Source organism: Artemia sp. Qi Xiang Cuo, chromosome 18, assembly GCF_049724085.1.
Source record: "Artemia sp. Qi Xiang Cuo chromosome 18, ASM4972408v1, whole genome shotgun sequence".
In the NCBI taxonomy this organism is placed as follows: Eukaryota; Metazoa; Arthropoda; class Branchiopoda; order Anostraca; family Artemiidae; genus Artemia; species Artemia sp. Qi Xiang Cuo.
Genome location: NC_142811.1, coordinates 33,320,539 through 33,340,143, shown reverse-complemented (window position 1 = coordinate 33,340,143; position 19,605 = coordinate 33,320,539).

The following is a 19,605-nucleotide window of genomic DNA, read 5'->3' as shown; positions in this document are numbered from 1 at the left end:
GGTACAGACTCGTCATGTTGGCAAATTTCAGGACCCTCTGACTCATCCACCCCCAACTATCAGACAAAATTCCCCCTTAAAACTTCTGTATACTCCAATAACCAATACTTGTGCGTGTGTGGGTGTGTGTGCGTGTGTGTGTGTGTGTGTGTGTGTGTGTAAGTTTTTGTGTGTGTGCGTAAGTTTTTTTGTGTGTGCGTGTGTGTGTGTGTTCTGATTTTTATGTTCTCGCAAGAAAATGGTTCTATCGCATATGCTGAATGCAATTACAAACTGGTTTTTCTCAGATCTTACAGATCAAAATTCTTGAGTGGGGTTGGAGGAGATATTAAACCAGTATCTTTGCATATCTCTCCTGATTGGTCCCTAAAAAACCAAAAAAACTGATAGGCTAACTGAAAATTAAGGTAAAATGTTGTTTTTGTCAAAATTTCAATGGGTACAGACTTGTCATGTAGGCGAATTTCAGGACCCTCTAGAGGGAGAAGGATAACCCTCCGACTCATCCACCCCCAAACCTCGTCTAAATGAACCTTAAAAAAAAAAATGAAATAAAGGTATTTCGAGTTTGCATATCTCTCCTGATTGGTCCCTAAAAAACCAAAAAAAACTGATAGGCTAACTGAAAATTAAGGTAAAATGTTTTTTTTGTCAAAATTTCAATGGGTACAGACTTGTCATGTAGGCGAATTTCAGGACCCTCTAGAGGAAGAAGGATAACCCTCCGACTCATCCACCCCCAAACCCCCACAAAATGAACCTTAAAAAAAATGAAATAAAGCTATGTCGACTTTGCATATCTCTCCTGATTGGTCCCTAAAAAACCAAAAATGTTCTGATTTTTATGTTCTCGCAAGAAAATGGTTCTATCGCATATGCTGAATGCAATTACAAACCGGTTTTTCTCAGATCTTACAGATCAAAATTCTTGAGTGGGGTTGGAGGAGATATTAAACAAGTATCTAAATTAAAATAATTCGAAAGAAGGTAAATGTGTTTCTGAACTTTTAATATAGTTTTAAATCATTCTGTAGTTCTACATTTAGAGTTTCGGTTACTATTGAGCCGTGTCGCTCCTTACTTACAGTTCGAATCAAAGGTAAATCTAGACCAGAATTTGGTAAGAAAAATGTACAGTTTCTGTAAAAAAAAAAAAAAAATCTAGACCCGAATTTGGTAACAAAAAATGTACAGTTTCTGTAAAAGCACCCGTGGTTTTTTTAATTTAATCCACTACAGCTTTTAGTGTTCGTGATTTTTGTTTTAAACAGGAGTTTTTTAACAGCATGCGAGTAAGCTATTAATTGGCTTGTAGAGTTTCGGTTACTATTGAGCCGTGTCACTCCTTACTTACAGTTCGAATCAAAGGTAAATCTAGACCAGAACTTGGTAAGAAAAATGTACAGTTTCTGTAAAAATGAAATCTAGACCCGAATTTGGTAACAAAAAAAATGTACAGTTTCTGTAAAAGTGGACTGAATTACATAATCAAGAATTTTCATAGGTTTAATAATTTGAATCAGACATCTTAAGGGTATCGAGTGTTTTCCTACGAAATTGATCCTAAGACTTAAATTATTTGATCAGATATGTTAGCGTTTTAAGGTGAAATTTGACTCTTTTAATCCCCAAGATGTAGCGTTATTGCAGAATAATGTTAAGAAGAGACTTAATCCAAGAAACGTATAAAATCCCTTAAAAACAGTATGATGTATATTCAGTTCCTTCTTACAATTTGAAGCATGAAGTGAAACAAAAATAGAAGAATTTACTTCGCCAAACTTGGTGAGCAAATTTTTTTTTTAAGAGATAGTTTCCGCTCTTTTCGTATCATAGTCAATTCTATTGCATATGCTGAATGCAATAAAAAAATAACGAAATAATTTCAAATTTTTTATAGAGACTGCATTAGTTTAAATGAAAAGTAGTAAATGCAACTTAATTTTGATTTTGTAATTCAGTCTTTTTTATAGAAACTGCAGTTTTTACGAGCTCTTTTCGTACCATAGTCGATTCTATAGCATATGTTGAATGCAATTACAAACCGGTTTTTCTCAGATCTTACAGATCAAAATTATTGAGTGGGGTTGGAGGAGATATTAAAAAAGTATCTAAATTAAAATAATTCGAAAGAAGGTAAATGTGTTTCTGAACTTTTAATATAGTTTTAAATCATTCTGTAGTTCTACATGGTAACAATTTTAACAGTACCACTAACAATTTTGATATTTTTGTGCAATAATGTGGAATTTGGTAACATGTTAACTTAACTTTATAGAAGTTTAAACGAAATAATTTCAAATTTTTTATAGAAACTGCATTAGTTTAAATGAAAAGTAGTAAAAGCAATTTAATTTTGATTTTGTAACTCAGCCTTTTTTATATAAACTGCAGTTTTACGAGCTCTTTTCGTACTATAGTCGATTCTATCGCATATGCTGAATGCAACTACAAACCGGTTGGTTTCAGATCTGAGGGATCAAAAGTATTGAGTGGTGTGGGAAATAATGAAATAGTACAAAATTTAAAATGATTCAAAAGAAGGTAAATATGTTTCTGCTATTGTTAGATAATAATATAGATGTGTTTCTGAACCTCTAATGCATTTTTAAATAATTCTGTAGTTCTAAATGGTAACAATTGTAACAATATCACTAACAATTTTGATATTTCTGTGCAATAATGTGGAATTTGGTAACATGTTAACTTAACTTTATAGAAGTTTAAACGAAATAATTTCAATTCTGAACTTTTAATATAGTTTTAAATCATTCTGTAGTTCTACATGGTAACAATTGTAACAATACCACTAACAATTTTGATATTTCTGTGCAATAATGTGGACTTTGGTAACATGTTAACTTAACTTTATAGAAGTTTAAACGAAATAATTTTAAATTTTGTATAGAAACTGCATTAGTTTAATTGAAAAGTAGTAAAAGCAATTTAATTTTGATTTTGTAACTCAGCCTTTTTTATAGAAACTGCAGTTTTACGAGCTCTTTTCGTACTATAGTCGATTCTATCGCATATGCTGAATGCAATTACAAACCGGTTTTTCTCAGATCTTACAGATCAAAAATCTTGAGTGGGGTTGGAGATATTAAGCAAGTATCTAAATTAAAATAATTCGAAAGAAGGTAAATGTGTTTCTGCTATTGTTAGCAAATAGTATAGATGTGTTTCTGAACTTTTAATGCCGTTTTAAATAATTCTTTAGTTATACATGTTATCAATTGTAACAATACCACTAACAATTTTGATATTTCTGTGTATTAATGTTGGATTTGGTAGTATTTTAAATTAACCTTATATAAGTTTAAACGAAATAATTTCAAATTTTTTATAGAAACTGCATTAGTTTAAATGAAAATTATTAAATGCAATTTAATTTTTATTTTGTAATTCAGCCTTTTTTATAGAAACTGCAGTCTTTTACGATTTTAATTCGAATTTTAATTCGAAAGAAGGTAAATGTGTTTCTGCTATTGTTAGCAAATAGTATAGATGTGTTTCTGAACTTTTAATACAGTTTTAAATCATTCTGTAGCCAGATCAAAATTCTTGAGTGGGGATTGGAGATAAACATGTTAACTTAACTTTATAGAAGTTTAAACGAAATAATTTCAATTTTTTTTATAGAAACTGTATTAGTTTAAATGAAAAGTAGTAAATGCAATTTAATTCTGATTTTGTAATTCAGCCTTTTTTATAGAAACTGCAGTTTTTCGAGCTCTTTTCGTACAATATTCAATTCTATCGAATATGCTGAATGCAATTACAAACCGGTTTGTCTCAGATCTTAGAGATCAAAATTGTTGAGTGGGGAGTGGAGATAAACATGTTAACTTAAATTTATAGAAGTTTAAACGAAATAATTTCAATTTTTTTTATAGAAAATGTATTAGATTAAATGAAATGTAGTAAATGCAATTTAATTTTGATTTTGTAATTAAGCCTTTTTTTATAGAAACTGCAGTTTTACGAGTTCTTTTAGTACCATAGTCAATTCTATCGCATATGCTGAATGCAATTACAAACCAGTTTTTCTCAGATCTTACAGATCAAAATTCTTGAGTGGGTATTGGAGATAAACATGTTAACTTAACTTTATAGAAGTTTAAACGAAATAATTTCAATTTTTTTTTATAGAAACTGTATTAGTTTAAATGAAAAGTAGTAAATGCAATTTAATTTTGATTTTGTAATTCAGCCTTTTTTATAGAAACTGCAGTTTTACGAGTTCTTTTCGTACCATAGTCAATTCTATCGAATATGATGAATGAAATTACAAACCTGTTTTTCTCAGATCTTACAGATCAAAATTCTTGAGTGGGGATTGGAGATAAACATGTTAACTTAACTTTATAGAAGTTTAAACGAAATAATTTCAATTTTTTTTATAGAAACTGTATTAGTTTAAATGAAAAGTAGTAAATGCAATTTAATTTTGATTTTGTAATTCAGCCTTTTTTATAGAAACTGCAGTTGTATGTGGTCATTTCGTACAAGAGTCAAATCTATCGCATTTGCTGAATGCAATTACAAACCGGTTTTTCTCAGATCTTACAGATCAAAATTCTTAAGTGGGGATTGGAGATAAACATCTTAACTTAAATTTATAGAAGTTTAAACGAAATAATTTCAATTTTTTATAGAAACTGTATTAGTTTAAATGAAAAGTAGTAAATTCAATTTAATTTTGATTTTGTAATTCAGCCTTTTTTATAGAAACTGCAGTTTTACGAGTACTTTTCGTACCATAGTCAATTCTATCGCATATGCTGAATGCAATTACAAACCGGTTTTTCTCAGATCTTACAGATCAAAATTCTTGAGTGGGGATTGGAGATAAACATGTTAACTTAAATTTATAGAAGTTTAAACTAAATAATTTCAAATTTTTTATAGAAACTGTATTAGTTTAAATGAAAAGTAGTAAATGCAATTTAATTTTGATTTTGTAATTCAGCCTTTTTTATAGAAACTGCAGTTTTACGAGTTCTTTTCGTACCATAGTCAGGTCTATCACATATGCTGAATTCAATTACAAACCAGTTTTTTTCAGATTGGACAGATAAAAATTCCTTATCGATGATTTGAGATAAACTTGTTAACTTAACCTTATATAAGTTTAAACGAAATAATTTAAAATTTCGTATATAAATTGCATTAGTTTAAATGAAAATTAGTAAATGCAATTTAATTTTGATTTTGTAATTCAGCCTTTTTTATAGAAACTGCAGTTTTACGAGCTGTTTTCGTACCATAGTCGATTCTATCGCATATGCTGAATGCAATTACAAACCGGTTTTTCTCAGATCTTACAGATCAAAATTCTTGAGTGGGGTTGGAGATATTAAACAAGTATCTAAATTAAAATAATTCGAAAGAAGGTAAATGTGTTTCTGCTATTGTTAGCAAATAGTATAGATGTGTTTCTGAACTTTTAATACAGTTTTAAATCATTCTGTAGTTCTATATGGTAACAATTGTAACACTACCACTAACAATTGTTAGTTAAGATCTAGTTCTATTTTGAATTGTTTTTGTTTTTTTTTAGATCGGGAGCCTATATTGGATGATGATCATTATATAACACATGATGGCTATTATGAAGTATGGCGATGGCGTAATCGTTACTATCGTATACTTAGAAGAAAACTAACTGAAGGCGAGATGGACACCTTAGCACCTGGAGGGAAAAACAATGAAAAATGATAGTCTTTTTTGTGCAATTAATATACTTTAAATAAAGCTGATTTACTTGTTTGAATGAAGTCCTATTCCTACAAGTTAAGTTAGATTGAAAATCAAGAATTTATGCCTATTTTTAACTAGCTAAGGCTATATTTGTTAAAGATGGGGCCATTTTCTTTGATTTTGAAAATCATTTATTTTTTATAGAAAACTACAATAGCTTCACGGGAATCATCTTTTAGCGTATTTTTTAAACAATTTCTCTGATTATAATGTATATCTTCAGTCACAAAAGTATAGTTTCGGATCAAAAAAATGAACCATTTCCATAAAAAAGCTCTTAATAGAACTTTTTAAGTGTGAAGTCCTATTTTTCAGACTAAATTATTGAAAATATAGTCAAAACACACTTTTATGTTTTAGATGTGTACATTTTCACCTTTTCTGATTCAAATGTGTATCTTCAGTCACAAAAGCATAGTTTTGGTTCAAAAATGAACCATTTACATAAAAATAGCTCTTAATAGAACTTTTTTAAGTGTGAACTCCTATTTTTCAGACGAAAATTTAACTAAACCCCCGTGTAACTGAATCCGTATGTAACTGAACTCTGGTGCAACTCAAGTCCCCAAATCTCGTAAACTAAAGCTTGTGTATTATAACGACCACCGAGTAACTTCGCTAATACAGGGGTTGGGAGGGGGGGATCGGAGTCCTTTGGGGGTGTGGTAGGGGATCTCACAACACTGTTCAAATAGAGCTTGTGTATTATAACGACCACCGACCCCATGTAACTGAATCCCTGTATAACTGAAACCCCGTACAGCTGAACCTCCGTGCTACTCATACCTATTTAACTACCCCCCCGTGTAACTGAATCTGTATGTAACTGAACTCTCATGCAACTCAAGCTCCCGAATCTCGTAAACTAAAGCTTGTGTATTATACGGTACACTATCATCCCATCTCCTCCAAATCGCAAATCCCATTACCCTCTTTTTTGCAAAGGTTAATCAAACACATCCGATTGTAAAAGCATTAAAAAAAATTTTCCATTCACTAATTACCCCTTTTTGCAAATGCTCGCATATCCCATTACCCATTTTTTTGCAAAGGTTAATCAAACACTTCTGATTGTAAAAGCATTAAAAAAAAAAAAATTTCCATTCACTAATTACCCCTTTTTGCAAATGCTCGCATATCCCATTACCCCTTTTTTTTGCAAAGGTTAATCAAACACTTCCGATTGTAAAAGCATTAAAAAAATTTTTCTATTCACTAATTATAATTGCATAACAACGAAACAAGACGTGCTAAAATGCCTGTAATCTCGAATATAAACTATTCAAAACTGATGGAGAATCAAATTTGAAAAATGAATATATACAAAAATAATTGCATAACAACGAAACAAGACGTGCTGGTTTGGCTTTATCACCAAAAAGACATTGAACTTTGAAATTGCGCCATTCCCCTGGCAAAGAGTGTGATGACCTGTAGAATAGGACTACCAGAAAAAACCTATTTGGTACGGGGGTGTTGTAGAATAACATGATATTTGCTATATGTGTAAGCAAAATGGTACCTCTTACCCTACTCATATCCCAGTACCATCTGCAATTATAACCTCATTAACAGTCATTTCAGTTGGTAGAATATTAGACCGCTGACATATAACATTACGGATTATTTGCCAAGTTTTCAACGGGTTACCTTTAACATCCTTAAACTTCATACTAAAATATTTTTGTTTAGCCTCACGGATGAGATTATTCAAACCATTACGAAAAGCACGGTATCGCTCTTTATTCTCTTCCGTAGGTTTTAAAGCTTGTGACTTAAACAGTCTATCTCTTTCATTTATTTTTCGAAGAAGGTCATGCGTTATACATGGTTTCCTCCCATAATGTTTTCGACCTTTCGAATTCTTCACTGCTCCCACTTCCTTAACCATTTCTAAAAGCTTACTATAAAAGAGTGAAAATTTAGCATTTACATCACTCTCATTTCCAAACAGAGATACCCAATCTGATCGCCAAGAGTTCTTGTAAATATGGAATCTGACCACTTTGGTATTTTTGCAGAATTTGAGGTATCTATCCCTAAGCGAGAAACTCCTAAACGGAGTAAAAGAGTTGTAGTTTTTGATCGTAGTGCCCTACTGAAACTAAAAAATAATATGGATCATATTGATTGGGCCAATCAATATGATCCATATTATTTTTTAGTTTCAATAGGGCACTACGATCAAAAACTACAACTCTTTTACTCCGTTTAGGAGTTTCTCGCTTACGGATAGATACCTCAAATTCTGCAAAAATACCAAAGTGGTCAGATTCCATATTTACAAGAACTCTTGGCGATCTAAAAGGTGCATTGGAAATAATATTATCCAAAAGCTTTGCAGACGTCCTAGAAACTCTAGTTGGGATGTTAATCGTTGGGAACAGACCATAAGACATACACAAATATAACAACTGAGAAGTCACTAAAGACTCCATATCCAGCATGTTAATATTGAAGTCACCTAGAACGAAACAAGGGTTATTACTAATTTGTACTTTTGCCAGCTGTTCATGAAAATTCTCAAAAAATTCTTGAATAGAACCAGAAGGAGGCCTGTATACAATTACTATGTATGTATCAACATTATTCAATTTAGCTTGTAATGCTAGTGTTTCACACACCATTTCCTTATATTCACTTAGATCGTCTCGGACTCTCGCATGAACATCTTCACGAACATAAGCCGCAAGACCCCCGTGTTGACGTAACTCCCGGTTCCGAGTAAACAAGGTATATCCAGGCATATCTAAAAGAGAATAATTATGGTCCGTCGACCAGGTCTCCGTCAAAGCAAACACATGGAAAAGATTAAATTTAGCTAAATTCGCAAAAAAAAATCAAATGTCGTATTTAGGCCCTGACAATTGAAATTAAAAATCCCAAAATCTTCGGATACACCATGCCGACACTCAAAATCCTGAAAATCATAACTAAAAACAAATTTAGAATCCTCAGGGGGGTCAAAAGCTGGAACCACAAAGTCCAAATTTCTATTAATACATTCATTAAAATAATTATAAAAAGTTACCTTCTTATTTTCCAAATCAGTTATACTACGAGCCGCCAGGGGTAGAACAAGATCTCTAACCACTATCTATTAAATATCCAAATGGCATGTGGTGACGACTAGGGCATGTACCAATCACAGTTACAGATAATCTCTCAATTCTCACAACAAAAATGAAACAAAAATAATCAAAAGAAAAAATGAAAAGAAAAAACACAAAAAGAAATAAGGTATACATTCTAAATAAAGGAAAACGAAGAAAACAATCATTATTAATCACCAAAGAGCACAATACAATCATAAACGAGGGTATCCAATCTAAACTCTAACAGCCAATTAAAATTACTTAACTTTACATCACAAACTATAAAAACAAATATAATTTTTTCTTGATTAACTACATACAAGCAAAACATTCACTTCTGCTTTCCGAATCGTCCTCTTTGACTACGCTCTCCATAGTCATGGCTAATAACCGGTCTAACAAGTTCAGTAATTACATCATTGTGAAAATACTTAGCGATCGATCCGTCAGGGCGTTTGAATTGAACACAAGGTGGGAAAAATTTGGAAACCCATGCATCAAAACCTGCATCTCGTAACTGGGCTCGCTTATTAAATAAAATTTTTCTATCCTGACATAACTCAGGGGTAGCATCATCACTAAGAAACAATTCCTTGAATGGGCCAATATTCTTATTCTTTAGTTTATTTGCACTGCGTAATAGACCAATTTTTTGTTTCCTTGTCACTCAGTTCAACTTTGAAAATTTTGGCATCCTTCTTGCACTGAATAACTTTGAATGGTGGTACTGTAGACTGTTCTAAACTAACTTTAACAATATCTTGGAACAAAGCAACAGCAACATTTTCACTTTTGCAACCTGCATTCCAAAAAATTATGTTTTTACCCCTCTGTTCAATTTCCAGTTTAATAAGCCTATCCGACATTCCAAAACTGCATTACCCGGGACCTTAGCTTCATCAACAAGAACTGATAATTGTGATTTCGAGAATGAGTTCTCATTTGTTAGAACTTCGATTCTACTATCGTGAATAGCAACTTGAGAACACTGGTCTGACTGGGTCACCTCTAATTTGGAAACAAGATCGTCTAGTGTTTTTAACTTATCGTTCACCATGTCAAGTTTTCTACCATTTTCTTGGACAGCTTCAAGTACTTTATTAAAATTATGTGATAAAGCTTCAACGGTAATTTGGGTGATAGAACTTCCGGTACTAGCAGCTGTAGAATTCAACGGGTTTTCTGAGTCCTCAGCGGGACGATTACGTTTGCGATTACGACCCATACCAATTAAAATAAAGAGACTTCTCCTACTTCAAATAAGGTAAGATCCATTATTTATTTACCCACTCTGATTTTAATGTGCTGTTCGCCTTGGCCGTTAATTACTGGCACTGCTAAAAATGTAACCAGGACAGGTAGGCCTCAATAATGGCTAAATATCAAACTTGGGTGATAGAAACGGCAACAGGGGAATATGGGCTTCGAAAATCCGTGAAGTAATCCAAGTCAGCCACTGAACACTGATAACAAGCACCCTCGTTTGAACTAGGCTGTTACTCGGGCAACAGCATAATGATAATTCTAAACATTAAGCGAGACTTACTCGTAAGGGGGGTGTTTGACTTCCCCCCGAAAATACAAAAAACGTGCTGTTTTATAATCCTTTATATTCCAAGTTTTATGATCCTAACGTTGCGCAATTATAATCCTTTTTCCACTCAAATGTAATTACTATAGCTATTTACTGCATATATTGATCTTCACAGTACGGGAGCAAGATTCATACTGATGCTCTATATGTTGCTCTAAATTTTATTCAACTTTAACTTTTGTTTTTCCGTTGATAAAGGCTCTTGGACGTTGAGTCAAAATGTTCAGAATTTTTATTATTTAAATTCTGTTGTTTTTTTCCACAGTTTTATTTAAATTATACTCGTGTTTTCTCTCTTAGATTCTCATTTTTTTATGTTTTATTTTGTTCTCAAGGCTTTATTTTTTTAAAGTTTTGGTTACAACTCAGTTCTTACTGACATTAAATTTTAAGAAAAACAAGTCTTCTTTTAACAAAAGTAAAGAGCAAAGGGACGTTTTGAGCAGAAAAAAAAACTCAGAGAAACTATAATAAAATGAACTAGAATTTAAAAATGACCGATACTACTACTACAACTAACAACTCACAGCAGCACCAAGCCGCCTGAGGCCAATACAGCTACGCACGCTCCTCTTCCATCCTAATCTATTCAAAGCCTCCTTTTTTACACCCTCCAACGAAGTTCCCATTTCCTTTAAACCCTTTTTTGTGACGTCCTCCCACCCCAGACGAGGACGAACTGTTTTCCGTTTAGCCCTAGACGGTTGGCCGAAAAGAACAATCTTCGGCAATCTGTCATCCTTCAACCGCACAACGTGCCCTAGCCATGTCAACCTTTCTTTCATTATAGCCCTACCCTAATTATAGTGCGAGTGCCATTCGCACTTTACTAAAAGCAATATATATATATATATATATATATATATATATATATATATATATATATATATATATATATATATATATATATATATATATATATATATATATATATATATATATATATATATATATATATATATATATATATATATATATATATATATATATATATATATATATATATATATATATATATATATATATATATATATATATATATATATATATATATATATATATATATATATATATATATATATATATATATATATATATATATATATATATATATATATATATATATATATATATATATATATACTTAAGGGATCATTATATTCGCTTAAATATTAGAGTGATCATTATTATGATAATGATAAGATCATTACCATTATAACATTGAGGAATAAATAGATTAACGACAGCTCTCGAAATTAATGCGATAATATTTTATAATATCAATTTGATTCCATCAGGCTGATATACACTAAAGTTCCATTCATACTTTATTCATTCTAAACATATTCCTTTTAAGATGTATAAAGAGCTGAACAGATTTGCCATTAGAAAACATCACTTGAAACAACAAAATAAATTTCTTGAAAAATTAAAACCATTCACTTTCAAAGTGTAATTTAGTCATCATTGCTTCATATGTTTAAATGAATTTCATTTAAGAAAACTTTCCAAAAAAGAAGCTTTTCAAAGAAAAGCAAAGGCCATATTCAACTTAAGATCAGCAGAAATATAGTTTCATAATGACTCAAACTCAACACGACCAGATATTATTATTAAAGAATAAATGAAAACAAAAACGAACAGAAATTAAATAAGCAATCACATAAAAAAAAAGATACAACAGGTACTAGCATAAATTATTAAATAAATCTTGTAATGAATAAAACTTAAATTGAATATGCAAATCAAGCTTAAAACGAACAAAAATCACTACAAACAAGAGTTGGTCTGGTGGTCACCAGAAACGATGAGGCGATGGCCTAGTGCCGAACAGTGCCACACACAAGGCCCTCTTGTCATTTGCAACAGTAGCACCCAGGCTTCTAAGAGCAAGGTTCGATGGTAAACATGGAAAAATATCCATCATCACCTGTCACGCCCTCACAAATGAAGTCCAGGAAGAAGATAAGGATGACTTCTATACCCTTTTAAGTTCTGATCTCTCGTCAGTACCTCCCCATGACTACCTTGTCCATCTAGGAGATATGAATGCTAGCATTTCAAATTAGTCTGGCCTGTGGGACTTCGTTCTTGGATCCGTAACAGTAGATAGCCTAAACGATAGCGGAGAGCGAATGCGGAACTGCTGTCTCGCCCAAAATCTAACCAATGCAAACACATGGTTTCAAAGACCCAATAAAACCAAGTACACCTGGTATAGTATTGATGGATCAACGAAAAAGATGTTTTACAACATCATAATACGCCGGCGATGGCGTATTATGGCGTATCGCACCTACTGAGGTGCCAAACTTGAGAAGACCGACCATCGTCTTGTTGCAGCCAAAATCAGGCTTCGCCTAAAGGCTACAAAAGCCAGCCAGACACCTCGGAAAATTGATACGTACCGTATCCAACAAGACCCCGCTTTGGCTAAGAAGTATCAGGTCAAAATATCCAACAGATTTGAGGTTCTTACGCAATGCAATGATAGTGAAGGTGTATGGATGGTCTTCAAAGAGAATGCTCTTGCAGCTGCAACTAGAGTTGCTGGAATGAAGCAGCGTAAGAAAAAAGACTGGATCAGCAACGAGTCCCTCGCCATTATTGATTGCAGACAGGAAGTCTGCCTTCACGGGGACATGACAGCGTATAGGCAACTAAATAAAGAGCTTAACATCATGCTGCACAAAGACCGTAAGACCTTTATTGACAAGAAAAACACGTGAGCTCCAAGAGGCCGCAAAAAAAAATTACATCGGAGCCACATATAAAATCCTCCGTGAGCTCTCAGGTCAATACACTCAAACTACATCGTATCTCCGTAACGCCAGTGGCGAAAATATTTACGACCGATCACAGTGCCTTCGCCAGTGGGAACACCACTGCGAGAAGCTACTAAACTCAGGCCCACCTGACCAAAATGACGACCAGATTACTGCTGCGGCTGAGAATAATACACCTGCCCCCGATGGCACTGAATTTACAGCGGAAGAAATTAAAGCAGCAGCAGGAAAGCTGAAGAACAACAAAACGCCGGGAGTATGTGGCCTGACATCAGAACTCCTTAAAAATGGCGATCCATCCATGACTCTCTGGCTACAAATACTGTTTAATACTGTTTGGCGCTCTAAAATAATACCATCAGACTGGAAGACAGGCTTACTTGTGCCAGTCTACAAGAGGAAAGGAAGTAAAGCAGAAGTTAATAACTATCGTGGAATAACTCTGCTATCGGTACCCGGAAAACTCTTCGCCATGCTGCTCCTTAAGTGGGCAAAAAAGTACCTCCATCCCTTTCGTCGCCACCAGCAAGCTGGATTCATGCCGGGTAGGCCCACTACTGAGCAAATCCACGCAATTAGACAGCTGATAGAGAAAATTTAAGAATATGAAGGGAAGGCATACATTGCCTTGGTCAGTTTTCGATCTGCTTTCGACACTGTCGACAGACATTTACTGTGGTTGATCCTTCAACCTGCTGATGTACCTCAGAAAATTGTCGATCTTTTCAAAGAACTATACAATAATACCGAAAGTGTTGTCATTGTAAATGGCCAGCTCTCATCACATTTTCAAATTAGAAATGGTGTTCAGCAAGGCTGTGCTGCTGCTCCCGAACTCTTCAACTGTGTCATGGACCATGTTCTCAACAAAACACTGTTGGCGCATCCGTTTGGTATTGATTTACTGGAAGAGTTCTGTCAGATGTCGACTTCGCTGACGATGTTGCATTTTATGCAAAAATCTCCTTGACATCAAAACTGCCCTGGAAACGCCAGCAACTGCTGCAGAAAAACTTGGTTTAAATGTAAACTGGACCAAGAGCAAAATATTACCTCTGGACAAGACACCATGCTGCCCCCTGAAAACTATAGAAGTATGTGGCCAAGATGTTGAGATAGTGAAGCGGTTTATCTACCTTGGTTCAATTGTTAGCTCAATCGGAAATCTAGATGCAGAGATATCAGCAAGGGTGGCAAAGACGAACACCGTTTTCGGCCGCCTACTGAGAACAATATCTCATAAACCCCAGATCAGCTGTCTCACGAAAATTCGTACCTACTCTGCCTGGGTAGCAAGTGTTGTGTTGTACTCGTCAGAAACTTGGCCTTTGACGCAGTCGCAGATGATGAAGGTAGATGCTGTCCAGACAAAACACCTGCGCAAAATTGAAGACGTTACAAAATTGGCTCGACAGGGTACGGAACATGGATATCCTCCGGTCCTTTAAATTACCACCTTTGTCCGAACAGCTTGAGTCCCGCTCGCTGTGTTGGTACGGTCATTTACTTCACCTACCCACCGAAACACCTGCCCGACTTATATTTGATTTCGATCCAACTGCCAACGGCTGGAAACGCCCCAGACGTAAACCACGTATGAGATGGGCGGATATCATCCGCGATCGACTCAAAGCGTGGGGCCTTGACCCCAACGAAGCTCCTACCGTCGCCCAAAACAGGCCACTCTGGATACGACTAACGGCGCTGACGTCTGGTACCCTCTACGCTGGCAACGCTGCCGAGCAAGAGCTTTACGTCAAGTAAGCAAGTCAAGTTATATTAAGTTGAATATGGCCTTTAATTTTTTTTGAAAAACATCTTTTCCGGAAAGTTTTTTTTTTAATTAATTTCTATTCGTTTTTGATTGACAAACTTTCAAGTTTTTCAACATTCCCTATTTCAATTTTTTTTTTCAACATCAAAATTTCATCAATATACCAAAACAACAAAGTGGTGTTTTTTTTTAACATTAAAGATTTAAAGCTCAAAATCCATGTCAACATTCCTTGAAAGTAGTCACAAATAGATGTTGTAGCAGTTGCAAGCAGTCTCAATGACAGTTGCAAGTTGCCGCAGTTGGAAGTAGTCACAGTTGCAGTCACAACCAGTCTCATTTGCAGCCGTAGTAGCACCAGTAGTAGCAGTGACCCTGAAAGTTTCAAGTTAATGCTCATATCTCTTCCTAATATAGGCTACGGCATATAGGCCTTTTTGATAACTTGGATATATACAGTTTCTTTTGATTTAGCTCAACATACTCCTCAACATTTCCTAAAATTTGACTTCAATACCATAAGCCTTTTGGACACATACAGGATCATTCTCCCTTTTCCTAATGATAAATTTTGCACTTAAAAAATGAACAAATTGCATAATTTATATTCCTTGCCCCGGGGGCTTCGGGGGCCTGACATCTCCAAAGGCTTAGCAATTACTTCTCCAGACGCTTAGTGTTGATCAAACGGGTATGAGACGAAGCGCACGTTAAGTATAAGGGCTTGTGACAAGTCAATATTACTTAAAAGTCATAAGGAGTATAAATACTCTTAAGGTATTTGAGCCTTTCAGATGTCAATTAGACCAAGTGTAAATTCAAAAAAGATCTATTATCTTGAACTTGTTCAAATTGCTTTATTAATCGATGAAAAAAAGATACTTTTATCATTTGGGATAATACAGCATACAGGTAGTATCCATATGATTATATTAGGCCGTTCATGCTAAGGATTGGTAAGCAAAAATCGACCCTTGTCAATAGAAGCCAAACCTCTGAAAAGCAGAACTTCGATAATTATGCATGGATCAGAAGGATTCCAAATATGCGAATCCTAATACTTATTAACAGGGGTACTTACTGCTCACTCCCATGAAAGAACTGGAAATAAAGATTTCATGTTTTTAGATATAATGTTTAACAGAAACCTATGCTCAAGGATTATTAGTCATGCTAAATTTGACGTTTAATTCTTACTAAGATAATGTCAATTTTTGGGCTTTTTCCTACTTGTAAAATAAAAAATGTTTCTTACGTTATTATGTTTTGAAACTTAACAATCAAACTGAAAATTTTACATGGGTGAATCACTGACGGATCTAGAGGGTGGGGGTACAACGGCCCCCAAAATTTCCTTGCCGCCCTCATTCTTTGTTTTTGTTTCTGCTTTTCGCTCTTTTTAAAATAAGTTGGAAATTTGATGAATTATTGGCGCCCTTGTCACATTCCCCCACCCCCTATATTTTGTCATTCTTACCCTTGTCACGACCTTCCCCCAAGATTTTGCTCTAGATCCGCTCCTGGATGAATCAGTACAAAAATATTTTTTTAATGCATATCTGCTTTACAAGTTTTCATGTTTAGTGTTTTGATTACTTTGGACAATGATTGGGCAAAACCAACGAAGTTGCCACGTCGAAGTGCCTCTTAAATGACTAAGGGACTTCAGCGAGACAATCACCTGAAGTTCATGCCTGTTATGGCACTATTTTGTAGAAATCCATGTGGAGCAGAATAAGTCCTTGGTGCTCCATCACAAAGAGGACAAGCGTGGTCAATCAAGGACCTCATGCAGGCACTTCAGCTAGTTTTACCAAATTTTTATTGATTAAATAGTACAAATTTCATCTTTGGTTATATTACGAGCTTTCACAAATAATTTATCTGGTAACTTTTACAATAAACAGGAGAAACGCCAAAGGATTCTTGGACAGCTTCATGGCTTCATGATATTCAAAAACAAAAAAAATACATGTAAAATTCTTTTTTTTTATCTAAAGTCCAATTGAAGAAACTTAAATGAAGCAAATTTCAGTTAGTCTACCAAAAAAAGAAAAAAACAGTGACAAAATAGTTCTCAAGTAAAGAAATGCTTTGAAATGTGTACGTATTTTTCCAAATTATAGAAAAATACCAAGAAACGACAAAAATTATTTTTAAAAATGCTGAAAAATGCCCTCAATTATTGGTATACTACCAATATTTGGCAGAAAAAGAAAAAAGAAATTGTTGTGAACGCAACAACACAATACAATCTTCACTTTTACTCTCCTCTTGCCTTGACGTTTCAAGAAATGTAATTGACCTTACATACTTGGTCCCGACCATCCTCCTTGGAAGTTTCTGCGCCAGTCTTCCTTGTAGCTTACGTGTAAGGGCTCGGAACATTGTTTTATCAGGTGCGGTTACGTATCATGTGCGGTAAGCAAGGCCGTACCCAGGACGCATACAAAATTTGTTTATATCCATTTTTGCTACGTATTACGAGTCAAAAATATTTCGGGGGGCTTCTTCAAACCCCCGAACTCCCCCCCCCCCCCTGTGGGTACGGCCTTGGCAGTACGTGATAACTAGGCTAACTTGATGTGGTCGCAATCGAAGTTCTCCAGTCGTATTTTTCGCGGTTCGCCTCATGGACGAAGGCCATGCAGAGATCATTTTAGTGCGATTTTCGGGAGGCGACTCGGCTCCATTCGCTTGACGTGGCCAAAGAAGCAACCTACAAGAGTCTAATTCTAGTCCTCCAATAAAGAGAAATATTACCGCGTTCAAAATACTAAGAAGCAAAAATTATTAATTTCAAAAGGAAGCCTTTCAGATTCTTTGACAGGATTACGAATCCCTTCAAAATTCTTTCTGCTTAGTTGCCTCATAGAAGAGCTCCGGGACACATTTATTGGAACGTTAACAACTGGAGTGAAAAATTATTTGATTGCATCCGACATAATCTAATGAGAAAAAGATGAAAATCATTGGTTATTTCCTAATGACCTTGATTCTATCAGTCATAATTGATGTTTGCTTTTTTGAAAATTAAAAACAGAATTCTATCTTTTCTAAACCCCTATGTTTTCAACTTTACACGAACAAGCAGCAATGAACAAATATTTTTAGTATTTGGGAATTTTATAAATAATGAAAGATACTTCCTGCTTTTAATCTATTTAGCCTACATTTAAGTATAATAACTCATTTAATACCTTTTTCTTATGTAGAGTGACTCGGCTCAATGGTAACTTAAGCTCTAAGAAACGAAATTTTGAAAACAATAGATGCTGGTTCCAAATTACGATACTGATGAATCGCACCATCAAATTCAACTTGCCTATAGTGAAGAGCCATAAGACTTCAAGGTATTCTTGTTATTTTCTTTCCCCGGAGGCACCTTATATGGAAGGGGTGGCCGTATAAGCTTCAGAGGGGGCTTGTTTGATTGGATATTGAAAGTTCAAGTGCCCTTTTTATGAGTCAAAACTAATCAGAGGGGAACCAGCCCCCCTCCCATGCCCTTTTCCCCAAATAGATCACATCCAATATTTTGAGATAACTTTTTTGCTCGAAATAGTCAAATGGTTAAATAAATGTGTCTCCGGTGTTGACAAAAACCTCGCAGCCCCAGGCCAAAAGGCTGTAAGTTATGAAAGTTGTCCATTTTTAACATATATGGCTTTGTTGGGAAATGGGGGGCTATTGGATTATGGGTCTGCTCTGCGGGCAGGGACTCCAACCTATGAGTGGCTCGTCAGAGCAAACCACTGCATACCCAAGACAAATTTGCAGAGGCCGTTGTTAATTTCTGAGTCATTCACTCTTCCGCAGTTGTCTTCCTATAGAGGATCCACCCACTATGGTCTTTAGTTTCACTATGCAATTCAACCCATTGCTGGGAGAACTCATGGGACATGTCTACACGCCGGTGGGTCCTACTGAGTGTACACCCGAGGGGCCTTCTTCCACCTCCGCCTGTATTTACGGCCCCCGGGTGAGGATGCCCCAGTTTCTATTATGGTCTTCCCTTGCTCCTTGCCTCCTATTTAATGGAGGTACCCAACATATCTGGGGACGATCCCTTATCAGCCACCTGGGGACGCGCTGAGTGGCCTGGGGGAGGCCCCTACTGATAAGGTGACTCAGTAGGCGCTCAGAAAAGCTTCAAATATATTGTATTCTTGAAAAGCTTTTAATATATGGTTTTATTTTTCATATTTAATCTTTGCTGTCAGTAGAGAGGGGGGTACCAGCCCCACCCCTCACCCCTGCTGCCATCTACAATTTGGTCTAACGCTGACATGCTATAATTTATTCAAGGATTATCGATCCACGAACGGGTCAATGACCCCTTTTTTCAAGGTCGATTTATTTGTTGTTTTCAAATGTATTGACTCCGGAGTGAAGTTTGCACACGCGCATTAAAGGTGGGGGGAAATGTATTGATCTATAAATCATGACGGGGCACCATATATGGGCATAGAATTTACATAATCGCTAGGGGAAATGTATTGACTCAGGATTCGACTAGGGGAACTAAATTTCCAAGGTCAATTGATTTGTTTTTGTTGTTCGTCCAGGTGTACGCTAGGGAGAAAGTTATAA